This window comes from Pholcus phalangioides, unplaced genomic scaffold (assembly GCF_987345545.1).
Source record: "Pholcus phalangioides strain wild (caught in Gottingen) unplaced genomic scaffold, Ppha-v1.0 ptg000004l_1, whole genome shotgun sequence".
Taxonomy (NCBI): Eukaryota; Metazoa; Arthropoda; class Arachnida; order Araneae; family Pholcidae; genus Pholcus; species Pholcus phalangioides.
Window position 1 is genome coordinate 22,838,264 of NW_028301597.1, and position 13,712 is coordinate 22,851,975.

Here is a 13,712-nt window from a genome sequence, read left to right on the forward strand (position 1 = left end):
AGGTCTCGGTGTTTCGTGAGCTGAATCCCCCATGATCATGATCTCTCACACTATAGTAAGTACTCTATTTCTTCGCAAGTATTGCTGGCTCTTCCACTACGTGAAGAAGAGTGACACGAGAAAAAGAAGCCGGCGACGGGAAAATGCAAAAATTCGTCTCGGGGGGATGTCATTAAACGGACAGGATTTGTATTTATGAAGAACATTTATTTAGTTTTTCTTTTTTAGAGACAAGAATTATTCAAACATAAAAGTGAAAGCGGGAGAAGTGTTTCTTCTCTAAAAAGCACTAAAAAATACATAAATTTCTAACTTGTTTTATCTCGTTAAAGATACCACCACACCATGGGAGAGCAACCACTTTTTTTTTTGGACTGGATCTAACTGGAATTAACTAAATGTTTTCAAAAAAGGTACTTATCAGACTTTGATTTAACATTGGACTTAATCAAGCATGATCACTTGAATTTTAATGTCTGAAGTCTAAACGAAGTGCCATTATGAACTATTTAATTGGTTTTGTGTCTCACTTTCGGTTCTTTCATTTTCATGGAAGAAAAGACCGGTTTTTTCCGGGCAAAAAACCCCGCTTAAGGTCAAGTAAATTTAGTAAATCTCAAGAATTCAATAAGTCGATAAAGCCTGGAGCCGATCAGATCGATTCCTTTTTTTGTCTTCGGGATTTTCTTGCCTTTGAATTCTTCTCAAGCTTTTCTTAATGGCATTTTAATTCAATTTTACTCTTGAAAACTGAAACTTTTTCTTTCTTTTCCCTGCTATAAATCGTTATTCTATCAATACGGATGCATTGTACGCATACACATACGTCCCTTACGATAATCTAACGCTTATTTCAAATCTATTATTTCGAATTGCATATCACTTTACACCCGTCCAGATATGATTTGGTTTTCGAGTTTCATTCTCGCCGGGACAAGGGAAATAAATGGTGATGATGGAAGACGAGTAAGATGAATAAAATGCCGGTGTGACGAAGTTTTGAAAGAAAAATAAAATGTCTTCCATTCCGGTTCCTTCACTATGACTTTGTGTATTTTTGTATTGTGGCGTATGGGCGTTTCAAAAGAAGGAGTGTCCAAAATTAAGAAAATAATTCTACTCGTATTTGCATTGTATTGTCTACTCGTATTGTATTCTAACATTTTAGTAGATTATGAAGAAAAAAATCTCAGCGAAAACATGGAAATTGAGCATTGCCATATTCAATCCCATGAAATGTTTTGGGAAAATATATATGTAAGAATTGCATGTGGCGCAAAATTAATTCAATAAGTAAAAGTTGCACATGTCTATCATACTGAAGAAAACTAACACGTGATTTTTGAATTAAAATATATCAATATATCTGTGATTGGAATTTTGTATTTTTGACCTATTCTTTTCGAAATCTGGTCGGTTTAGCAAGTAAAAAGTGGCAACAAATAAAAAAAAAATCGACTATAAATATTTTATCGAATTTTCATCCGAATGATACGGAATGAAATAATTTCTGGTAAATGAGCCACAAAAGAAAAATGACAGAAAAAAAAGAAAGAAAATTTAGTAGAAACGCCACAGCTCTCCGTATAAGCAGCTTATAATTTACATCCAGAATAAATCTTTTGTACATTTAGAACTAAAAGAAAAAAAAACACTAAAAACCGAAATGAAGTTATATGTTTTTGTTTAACTTACCAAAAGAGATTTAAATTCAGAATTTTTCAATATTACCGCCACTATTCTTTATTTAAAATTTAATGTTTTCACTGTATTAAAATGACATGTATAAAAACCATTCTCATAAGAATTAATTAGAATCACTTGAAGTCAAAACGCTAAGTAACAAAAAAAAGTGTACAGCACGCGTCTCTCATTGAATTAGCTGCATAAGCTAAAAATTGAACTGCTTCAATTTTTTACTGTATACATTTCTTTCCACACATATTTAAAAACACACACACACACACACACACACACACACACACACACACACACACACACACACACACACACACACACACACACACACACACACACACACACACACACACCCCCCCCCCCCTGTGCTATAACTTCTAATCAGAAAGTTGTTGCCATGTCTCTCTATGATGCCAAAAAAAAAAAAAAATCAATGTTTCCTAATGCAGTATTCACAGATATTCGAATTCGAAAAACGCAGGGAATTAGTGGAAAACCGGTGTTAAGTGCGGGTAAAACGGTTTTTTCCCAAGACACAAGGCATCAAAATAGAAATATAGTCTGGTTTCTGCTTGTGCTTGATATTCAGCATATCAATTATACAGAAAATACATATTGTAAAAATAAATGAGTCGCGTTCTTCGGAACGACACTTCCTCCGTTAACGAACGAAGTTCTTTCGAAACGCAGACGCCTTAACACCTTTCTCCATCAAAAGATGGAGGCCCCTTAAATTAAGAGGGTCCTTCAGGTGAAATTCCACGATGTTACATGAAAAAAAGAAGAAGAAGCCGCAGCCATGGCCATTGCAGTTTAACAAGTGAGAGAAACGTTACACCAAGAGAAAAGGGAATGGAGAGAAAAGAATGTTCTATACCATCTGACTGACTCATCACGTTTTACCTGCGACGTCGTTGTCCAATCCTTAAGGTCATCCTGAACGAAACCAGTCATAAAAGAAAAGGGTGGGCAACTGTTTTCTAGAACGTGAAAGCAATTGAAGGTCAGGAGGCCAGCAGACAGGGGGACCTAACTCTAAAAGAAACGGGCACGATCTTATGTTGAGTGACTTACGAAGTTCGGTAAAGTCATTCCAGGCCAAGTAACTTTGTAGCCAATTAAAAGAACTGGTATATGGGCATTGTGAATGATGGAGCCTTTGATGTTTTCCTTTTACCATAAATCTCGACATTGGTAATGAATTGTAAAAAGAAAAAAAGATTGGTTCTACTCGATGAAATTTATAGCATTGATTAATTAATTTTATCAAGAATTTAATTAATTAATCTGTGAAATAACATATAATTCATATTTATGACTGATTTTCTGGCATATTATGCGTTTCTGTATTGGTTTTATACAAAGGGAAGAACATTCAGTAGAGATCAATGTTCCAAATTTTTTCGGTGGTAACCACTCATGGAAACGAATGTGCAGTGCGGGAAAATTTTTTCCTTCAAAAAAATCCCTCTGTATTTAAATGAATATCAAAGTTATTTTAGTGAATTAAATTTTTTTCAAATACAATATACTTAAATAAAAACAAAATTCACGGCAAATGCACATTTAAAAAATTTTTAAACTCTTTAGGTGCGGTTGTGACTCAGACAAAACTTTACAATAAAAAAGATTTAAATGCTAAAATTTAAAATACTCATCATTCAATGTCAAGAAACTCAAATTTTTAGGTATTCGGCATTTGAACTTGGAAATGCAAAAATTCAAAATACTCAGCATTTAAACTTCAACGTTCTAAAATTTAGAATACTCTGCATTCAATAGTAAGACGTTAAAATTTGAAATACGTTGTATTTAATAGAATGATGCTAAAATTGGAAATATTCAGCATTTAAATTTTTCTTTCTGCATTTAGTGCTAAGATGCTGAAGTTCCAGTACTCAGTTCATAATTTTTTTGGACGGCTGAAGTTGGTTTTCTGTGGTTCCCAACTTCAAGGGGCGAATGCGAGCCGATCTCCCAGTTAAAAAGTCTCGCCACAGAGAGCAGCAGGCCTACAACGTTACAAATATTCGATCATTACACTTGACTCACAATTTGAAGTATAGATGGCAGCACTGAAATATCATACAGAATACTAGCTACACACTCAGACTGTTAGGTGTACACACTCACTTTGTTCCAGACTCTACCACGAAGCTGGGCTGGAAGAGATCTCGGCAACGGGATAAGTCCGGTGGCGTTCATTCATTCAGTACATAATTTTTAAGTGCCAGAATTTAACATTTAAATTTCAAATGCTGGAAACTATTTTATAGCACTTTTATTAATTAGAAGATTTTATTGTTTCTTTCAATTTGATTTTCATCGAAACACATTATAGAACCAATGTTTCAATTGAATATTTTCTTGAAAAATTTTTTTTAAACTATTTTAAAATTTATTTTATTGGACACTGAGTTTGGAAAATTTATATTATTCACAAATATTTTTCACTATGGAAAAATATGGATAACTGATAATGTAATAATGAATATAAAGAACTGATAAGAACTGGACTAGTTGGTCTGAGTCCAAGGCAAGACTATTTTACGACATTCTTCCAGATGTGTTTGTTGGACACAAGAATCGAAAGATCTAGAATACATTTAAACCTTTAGCCGGAATAATTATAGTTCGCTACGTCTAGTGTGATTCTCAGAAACCTTGTGATATGTAAACATTCCTTTCGCGTATACCTAAAAATATTGAAAAGAGATAAAAAATTATTATCCTATATTCAAGTAAGACACAACGCCAATGTCACCAGTTACACACGTAAGAACAAAAACTAGAAAAACGTCTTATTTAAGATTCTTCACCGGATCTGCTGAAGGTATATTTTTTTAGCACTTCCATGTCGGTGTCCTTGATTCTTTTCCGCTTTAAGAGAAAGTAAAATCCACATCCCCGTATTATTACTATTTTTTATTTTATTTTTCTATGATACCCACGAAAAGCGCACGAAAATTCCGGAAGTAGTGGAAAATGAAGCAAAGAACAGAAAAAAAAAGAGGAGAGAGTTTCATGAATACGAAAATTTCTTTAGTGAAATAGAAAGAAAATCTTAAGAAATCAAAAAGAAAATATATAATGTAGGACTGGTTGAAATGAATCAGACACACGATATTTATATACAAAGCGAGCAAAACTCTTTTATGACTGCCTCCTACGCGATGCATGGAAACACTACTTAAATTGGAGTGACAAAAAAAAATTGTATTCCATTAACATATCTCTTGGCGTTCAAGGAATTTCTCTATATCCTCATTTTTTCCCCTCTATTTTTGCCGGAAGAAAATTCGAGAATGAAACATTTCTGTATGTAGCAATCATCAAACATTAAAAAGGTTTCGAGTTTTTCCCCTAAAGTTAATTCTAACTTTTGCGGTTGATAAATTAAAAACATGACAAAGTGATTACAAACATATATAAAATTTTAAATTGAATTGAAAACATTAATTTAGATAAGTGAAATCGAGGAATTGTTGAAATATTTGGTGAATTCAGAACGCTCTGCAGCTGCATCTAATAGTCGAATCTATATCAGATTTTTCATACATATTTTATAGAGGACGAGATCAAAATACCACTGGAAACAACATGAATTTAAATAAATTAATCAACCAATAATGAAATACTGACGAAACATATTTCTTGTATCAGTTCGTGCACCATCACGAACGGAACAAGTGCAATCTGAACATTGCCTTTTTTTTGCTAAGTGTATAGGAAGCGAAGTGCTATACCAAGCCGTAGTGAAACTATTGGCGGAAAGGGTTTCGAACACTGGAGTTTCATGCATGATGATGAATTCAGGAAAGAATATTCAACTGTCTCTGCTGGTAATCTAACCAACATCCCCTCGTACGCTGGGCGAGTGCGCTCGATGGAAACCCCCCCCCCCCAGTGCTTCCCAGTTGAAGGTTTCCATGGCCGGATTGTTGAATTATAAAAAAATAATAATGCCAAGTTGAAAGTAATGATGTTCCAGTATTTTTTATTAACCCAATGATAGTGCTTCTTAAAAACCCTCATTGATGAAGCATAAAACATCGTTCATAACTCAAAATTACGGTGAAATAATTAATTAGTTACAACTAATGAGCTAAACATTATGTCACACTTCTAAGCCACTAAATGCTAGCAAATATATATATATCAGTTGTGAGGAAAAACATACGTCATACATACATTCAAGTGACAACCAGAAAAGAATATTCAAGAACAATGTATCTTTTAAAAAGTTCAAAATATTTTCTTTTTCTTATGCATATAATAAACATGTTTATATTTCATTTTATTTCGTTTCTAGAACGTAAGTTTCATACTCGAGGTTAACTTCTTGCCATTCTCAAGGTGAACCGGTTTGAATCGAATTAGGTGACTTTTATGTGTCATATAAAGAGATTGGTTGGGGAACAATAGAGTAAATCCGAATGTCTTCCCTGACCACAGAGACAGCTGCTACAGCAAATGCGTGACATACGAATTGAAGATGCTCATAATGAAGACGTCATCATCAGCGTGAACTTATTAGTCTCATCGACTTTTATGATGCGGTAAAACATCATTTGCAAAATTCCTCATACGTGGACATTAGATATTTTCGTATTCAGAAATTAGATTTTATTTTCTTCTTTTTCATTATAAATTTACTCAACGATTTTTTGAATTTTTTATTTATCTATTTTATTTTTTTCCTTTTCAACAATATTTTTGAGCAACTAAAAAAAAAATCTTCAGAAAGTACCAAATTTCTTGGAATAAGCACTGTATATTAAGGGGGGGGGGACCCAGAGAAATATTCCAGATAAGTTCGTCATCAGTGTATCTGTTACTGCCAAAGCCTGAAATTGACTAGTTCGAGAATTATCCAATTTCGTCGTAAACCCACCTGGCTAATGTCCGAATTTCGGGTTTTGACCAGTCAGTTCGCGCAGTAGGAGGAGATTCTGGCCAAAGTCCGATAACACACAAGTCATGATTTTGGGCCATTGCAAAGTTGGTGTTTTTTTGGTTTTTTTTCGTGATAATGATGTCCACGTTAGCTATAGCAACCCACCAAACCGCATTCGCGATGAGAGGCAATCTCCCCCCCCCCCCCCAAAAAAAAAATTTACAGAATTTTTTTTCATATATCATATAATATTATATATATCTCATTATTATTATTATATATCATATCATATGAATATTTATGATACATGAATAGGTTCATAATATTATTTTTAGCTGTTTCTCTCTTTTTCTCTCGTCCCACATGAAACTAATTCAATACAGCTATTATATCGCATCGCGAGTGCGGACTCGCGATGCGAGGATCCGGGTTCGAACCCCACAGTGGTGGTCGGCTGAAGTTGGTTTTCTGTGGTTCCCAACTTCAAGGCGCAAATGCGAGCCGATCTCCCCGTTAAAAAGTCTCGCCACAGAGAGCAACAGTCCTACAACGGTAAATCATTCAACCATAACACTTCACTCATAGTTAGAAAAACTGGGGGCAGATGACAGCACTACACATAACAAGCATTACACAGAAACAAAACTTTACGTCAGGTTGCACTACACGTACACGCACATTTCCGCATGTACCGATTCGTTGGGGGTTCGTTCGGGGGGTTCCGCGAAGGGGGGGTGCATTTGGGGTGTAGCAGTAGTAGGTAGGGCCTCCAAAAAATGGCTCGGGGATCCATGATGTTCTTAAGTCAGCCACCTCGTTGGGCAATTTGCCTGTTGTGGCGTCGTATTTGTATTTGTATTTGTATTTGTATATATAGTCATGGATCACACGTTCGTGATGAAAAACATGGATTTCAAAACAAATTAAAAACTTATGAAAAAAACTATGCGAAAGAAGCACTATAGCCTCTAAAATTGTATTAAAAACTCGTGCGTCGTTGTGACTTTTCCACGACAAAATATATTCATTTTGTCTGTTTATTGAACCATTAAATTATGTCAACTTATAAATTTATAGGATTATTAAGAAGTAAAGGATATTTCGAAGCTTCATGATTCTTTAAATATTGATGTTGAAATGCATTCCTCAGAAAAAATGATTGGACTGAAACAAAATTTTGTGTGCAAGAGCTATATAATGAGGGATATTTCCTGACGCACCGGAATCGGTATCAGCTGACGCGATGCGTAACGTCATGCCTCAAACAGAACAGAGTGTGCCCACTTTGCTACCATGTTACTATGGATGGTTTGCAATCGCTGTACTGCCCATTTTATTGAATTATTTTCCAAAATCATCTTATTATTATCAGTTGTTTCTGTAAATTTATTAGCTTACTTCTTTCAACCATTTGAACATTTAAAATAAAAAAATTTGCATTTGGTTATGAGGTTCCATTAAGAGTATTTTTATCGGATATATTTTAGTTGAATCACGTACGTTAGTAAACATTTATTGGGTTGATTTAAAACCAATTCCAGACAGATAATTCCAATTATCTTTTTGAACGTTCTAATATTTTTTGGTTATCGCTTTGTTTTCATTTGAATTAGGTTTAGCTTTAAGAGGCCTTAGACTTCGTTGCTACCAATACAACCACTACATAAAAGCATGGGAAGCAAATGTAAAAAATCCTAATACAAATGTTTGAAGTTATTTATTATCACACACACACATTTTGAATCTTAATATCAAAAGACATTATAATACGTTAACTAATTCATGGATTTAATCTATCAGATTATAAAAGCATTATAAAAGTACCTCAAGCACATGCCAGTGACACTAAAGCCCTGTTCGCATGTGCAAATATTGCGGTAGCATTGGGAGTTTTATCACCCGCTTGACGACTTTGTTCCTGTATAAGGAAAGAAATGTAGAGCAGTCATTGGTGAAAATTCTTAAAACCGTAAAATAAGCAACTGTAATATAAAAATAGATCGTCAATTTTACCTCGTTTTGTGTGCTGATGTCATTTGTTAAAAAATGTTTGAGCAGTGACGTCACACACGGCAGTTCCGAGACCATGCCCACTGACCACAAGTCAAGGCCTGTCAAGGCGGTAAGCGCGACTCCAAAAGGATGAAACGGCCTATATAGCGCTGGGGCATTTCAAAATTTTACTATCAGAATAGTTACATATCCGACCACCATACTGTGTACTTGGTTGTTTTGTGTTACAAAATAAATTTCAAATTTTAACTTTCATAAATTATTCCCCGAAATTTTGAAACATCTTTATAATGTTAAAAGAGATTTCATGCATTATATAGCCACAAATACAAATACATGGTAAGTAATAAATAAAGCGAATTAGGAGGCTTAAAACACAGCGCATTAAAAAGAATATAATAATGCTTATACAGCGAAATATTTTTTTAAATACCGAAGTATAGACATCTCGTAATTTACCTTTTAAGGGTGGGCACTTAGTGTCTACGTATATTTCTGAAAACTATAATATAGTAGCATTGTTGTATAATTAATACAGTGGCTCTCTTTTATACTTGCTCAGATCTTTTACGCTTACACGTGCAAAAATAAGAATATTTTTTTTTAACCATTGGAAGTTGTTCGTAGTGAAAACGTATCTGTTATATAGCAAATTTAAAGTTAATTATGCCTTTTAATTTAATGGTTGAATTCAAAACTGCAGCTGTTCTCAGCTAAATCTGTTCAACCCACGATAGAAAAAAAAAATTGTTATTTTTCTATTGTTCGTTTGAAAAGAAGTTCGTGTTACTTCAGATAATTTAAAGTCGAACAACATCTGCAACCAGAAACCCAACTTTTCTTAACGTCGAGTTTCAGGTAGTTAAGTTTAACAAGCGAAGGTCTAGAACCGCCTCCCAAACGAAGCCAGGTTCATTAAATACTAAAAGAGGTTAAGTATATAGAAACAGAAAATTCATTAGAGAAATTTTCTTTCACCACTTGAAACATTATCTTTTCGCATTTTGATACAGTAATAACAAGGGCAGAAAAAACGAAAGAAAAAAAAAGCTAATGTCCCGTAAAATAACTTGCTTTTTTTCTTTTTACTTCATCAAAAAAAGTTTTTGCAAATTTAATGTTAGAAGCAGTTATTCAGCCGGATCCGTAATTTTTTTCCCCTGAAAATACAACTTACACGTCGCTAAATTCCTTTTATTATTATTTTTTCCTACCATATTATTTTAAACTAACTAGTTAATATGCACTAAAATAAGAGAACGAAAGCAGTCTCGTGAGACATGACACATTCTTTTTGGAATTTCATTTTCTTATATGAAGTAGATAATGATGATGAGTGAAATAATTTCTAGAGAGGTGGACGCGTTCTCTCTCTGAAATCTAAATGAATCCAAATGAAACCTATCATGATGATTCAGGTTTAAGATACCGGTTAGAAGCATTACTTTTCCCTATTATTTTACTTTTATTATTACCTTTCCATATTATCTATGATGCCATGATGTTTTTTTCAGAGTATTTTTTCTGTCGCTTCCATACTCAAAGCATGAACGATCGAAAAATCGATATCATAGGAGTGTTTCTAACTAAAACAATTGTTAAAATTTTTTTTCACTACATTACAGAGTTTCAAGATAAACCTATTCACACCTGAGACAAAACTGACTTTAAAAAAAATTGTTTTTTGTAATTGATTTGGGTTTATTGTACGTCAAAATGCCATTTAAAATGAAAATTTGACTCTACCCACAAGAATGGTGACTGTGAGAGTTGACAAAATTTGCAACGAAGATGTGTGAATTAATTTAAATACGGATACATCGATTAGATCAGAGGTTTCCAACGCATACGCCGAGGGCCGCATGCGACCCTCGAAAATTTTTGAAATGGCTTACATGATTACAGAATTTATAGAGCGAGACTGAAAAAAAAAACACTCAATGAAAAATAAATGTATTCCACAATTGGTGAAAGAGGTATATTGGTGAAAGAGGCCTCCAAAAAATGGCTCGGGGATCCATGATGTTCTTAAGTCAGCCACCTCGTTGGGCAATTTGCCTGTTGTGGCGTTGTATTTGTATTGTATTGATAGCATCCAATTTTTTCCAAAATGTTTAGCTTACTTCTTTTCAAACGTGTCAATTGTGTTAGAATTCACGACCCCTGGAGGTAAGATTATGTTACTAAGTACGGTTGCAACAGAGTTCTATTTCAAATTTTTGTTTATATAGTGGCTCCTCATCAGTTTCTGAAACAATCGGGCCGAAACATAATTCATTAGAACATCCTAATTCACTAATTCATGACACCGAATTATAAGTGTTTCAATATTTCTATTATATAATTGAAAATTTATATACTTAGTTTTGTTGAGATTCAAGGTTAACTTATTATACTCCAGCAAAGTGTTAATTTTTATTAAATTTTCTTCGGTATCAGATTTCAGCATGGCATATTTTTTTGCTGACAAAACAATAGCTGTGTCATCAGGATAGCTAATCAAATCACCATGTAGATTCAAATTCGTGTGGATCCAGAGCCCTGTGGGACGCCGTTTTTAATAATGCTATATGAACTGGTTTCTCAAAAAAACAATGAGAAATTGATTTAGAAATTTGTAATTTTGTGCTTTATTACTTTTTCAGAATTTTCGAAGAAACGGGCGAAATCGAGATTGGACGATAATTTTTGAAATGTCGGAATATATTGATATTTCCAGCTAAACCATATTTATCCCCATTTTTTTATTAAGGAGTATGTTATTGACTTTCCATGAAAGCGCTTTGGTGGTGTGAAACTCATTTATGAATACGATTATTCCATACAAAAATCTTTGCGGTCTTCAAAGTGAAGCTTCGTTAATTCTTCCATCTTTCTATACCATATTTCTAAAACGTTCCAAAAGTTTCGTAATTTTTTGATGGACTAGTTGAGACTAGACTTCTCAGAACACGTACATTTTAGTTCTCCTGTACGTATAGGACACCCTGTACGTATAGGTTTTCCTATTTTTCGAGTCGTACGCATCTAATCTATTCCATCTATGCCAATAGTCGAAGGAAAAGCACCTATATGATATATGCTCAAACTGAAATCAGCATGATGCTAATCTATGAATGCAATTTAGAAAGGGTATTCAATCGATGATGAATATCCTTCGAGTCGGGAATCGAATTCATACGTAGAGTACTCTTGTGTCCTCATTGAGAATCATGGTTGAAGATATCAACCTGATATCAAATCGCATACAAATAACTCAACCAAACCTATTAAACATGGATTTGTGTACCCCTTTTCGAATAAAGTATGTTTATATAATCACCAACACAGAATTAACACTTATATTAGCAATGGCGCGATATGTCGTCTTACTTGATGAACTTTATTTTGGAAATCACGAAATATATCTCGTTCTGCCTTCAAATGGCTAACTTGGCAAAAATTGCTGAAATTATTTTTTGCGTTCATTGGAAAGTGCAGTTATTCTAGAAACCAATAGTGTTTTATTTTCATCCCTACACTATCTAGAAGCAAAGTTATTGCGAATTAAGTAAAACGAAATGCATTTAGTCTGAAAATGAAACCTATGAGTGTGTTTTCTGCAGATTTGTGCTTTTTTTTCCTTTCTCACTTTACGAAAAACATGATTTCTTATTCATTTTTCAAAATGTGTCTGAAGCTTTCCCACTGTATTTTAAGCAAATCTGAATGCTATGACATGAAAAAAAAGTTATTGTCAGTATTTAAAAAAATATATGGGATGTTGTACTTCGGGAAACACACTGTATTTATATGATTTATGCAGATTTGAATTGTATAAAAGCGGTATTTATTGTTTGGCAACTTACTTTTACTATAATTGCTGAGGAATACACAGCAATATGTCTAATTCACACAGGGTATTTTTCTCCAAAATGCAAGGGTAGAAAACCGCTCTTGCTTGGATTGTCAAAAAATTGGAGGCGTGTATCTTTGAGCCATTCTGCTGGTTATTATAACTTCATGAACGTCTCCCAAGTAAAAATCGAATTTTTAGGAGTTTTTTAGTAGTATCAATACCGAAACTTGCTCAAAATATGCAATGCTTTCACTTGAAAAATATAAGAGGGCCATGTGTTCTTGAGAGCAGCACTGCCAAAAGTAACGTCAGTAGTTAAGGGGTTAAAGAGAAGTTTCATACACATGTCTACTTTATTTTACATGATCTTCGAAACGTATTTCTTAATTCAATCATAACAATGAAACTAAACTTCTTTCTGCGAGTTGAAAAATTGATGAATCACTCAAGTCCAAAATAAAAATCGATATAATTCAGAATTCTAAACAATTTTTGAAATTTGCGTAGGCGATCTTATAATAATACATAGGCACTCTTATTCTTAAAAAAAATTCAACCTTCTCATTTTTCCCCTCAGATCTTAATATTCAAGAGATGTGTGTGGTAAAAAAAAATGAGATACTTTGGAAAAAAAAATGTAGTTTTTTTCTACAGAATCTTATTTTTTGGGACATTTATTAGCAACTAAAGTGAAAAAAAAAAATGGCGGAAACTGATTGCAACGCCCACCAGATATTATCTAGAACCTTTTTACTTTCTTTTTTGTACCGATAACCAAGGCCACGATTTTAAGGCGGAGAATTTCTATCGTTTAGATTGATTGCGTTTGTATAGTGTATAAGCTAATGGCATCAGGGGGTCGAATGCATTTGGTTTTTCTAGCACGTGTGTGTCCTTTCGGATGACACGCGGCGAAAAACTCTATGCGACATTATTTATACTTTCTAAAAAAAAAAGCCATTTGTTTGTATTTTTTTCTCCCTCGTCTGTTAATGATCTCATTAGTACTGATTACAGTCGTGTGCTGTGATTATAGAAGATTACCAGCAATTGCACTTCTGCAGCACTCTCTTTACTCGTCCTAAATCTAATAATGCGTTTGTATATGGAAAAAACAGCAACAAAAAACACTAAAATTTTGTGATGGGGGAAAACCAAATATTTACGATTCCTTTCTGTAATGTGTTAATTATTTTGAAAGCATTTGTGATTAATTTACGTGTCCCCGGAACCTTCGGATTATCTGCATTATGATTATGAATTAAT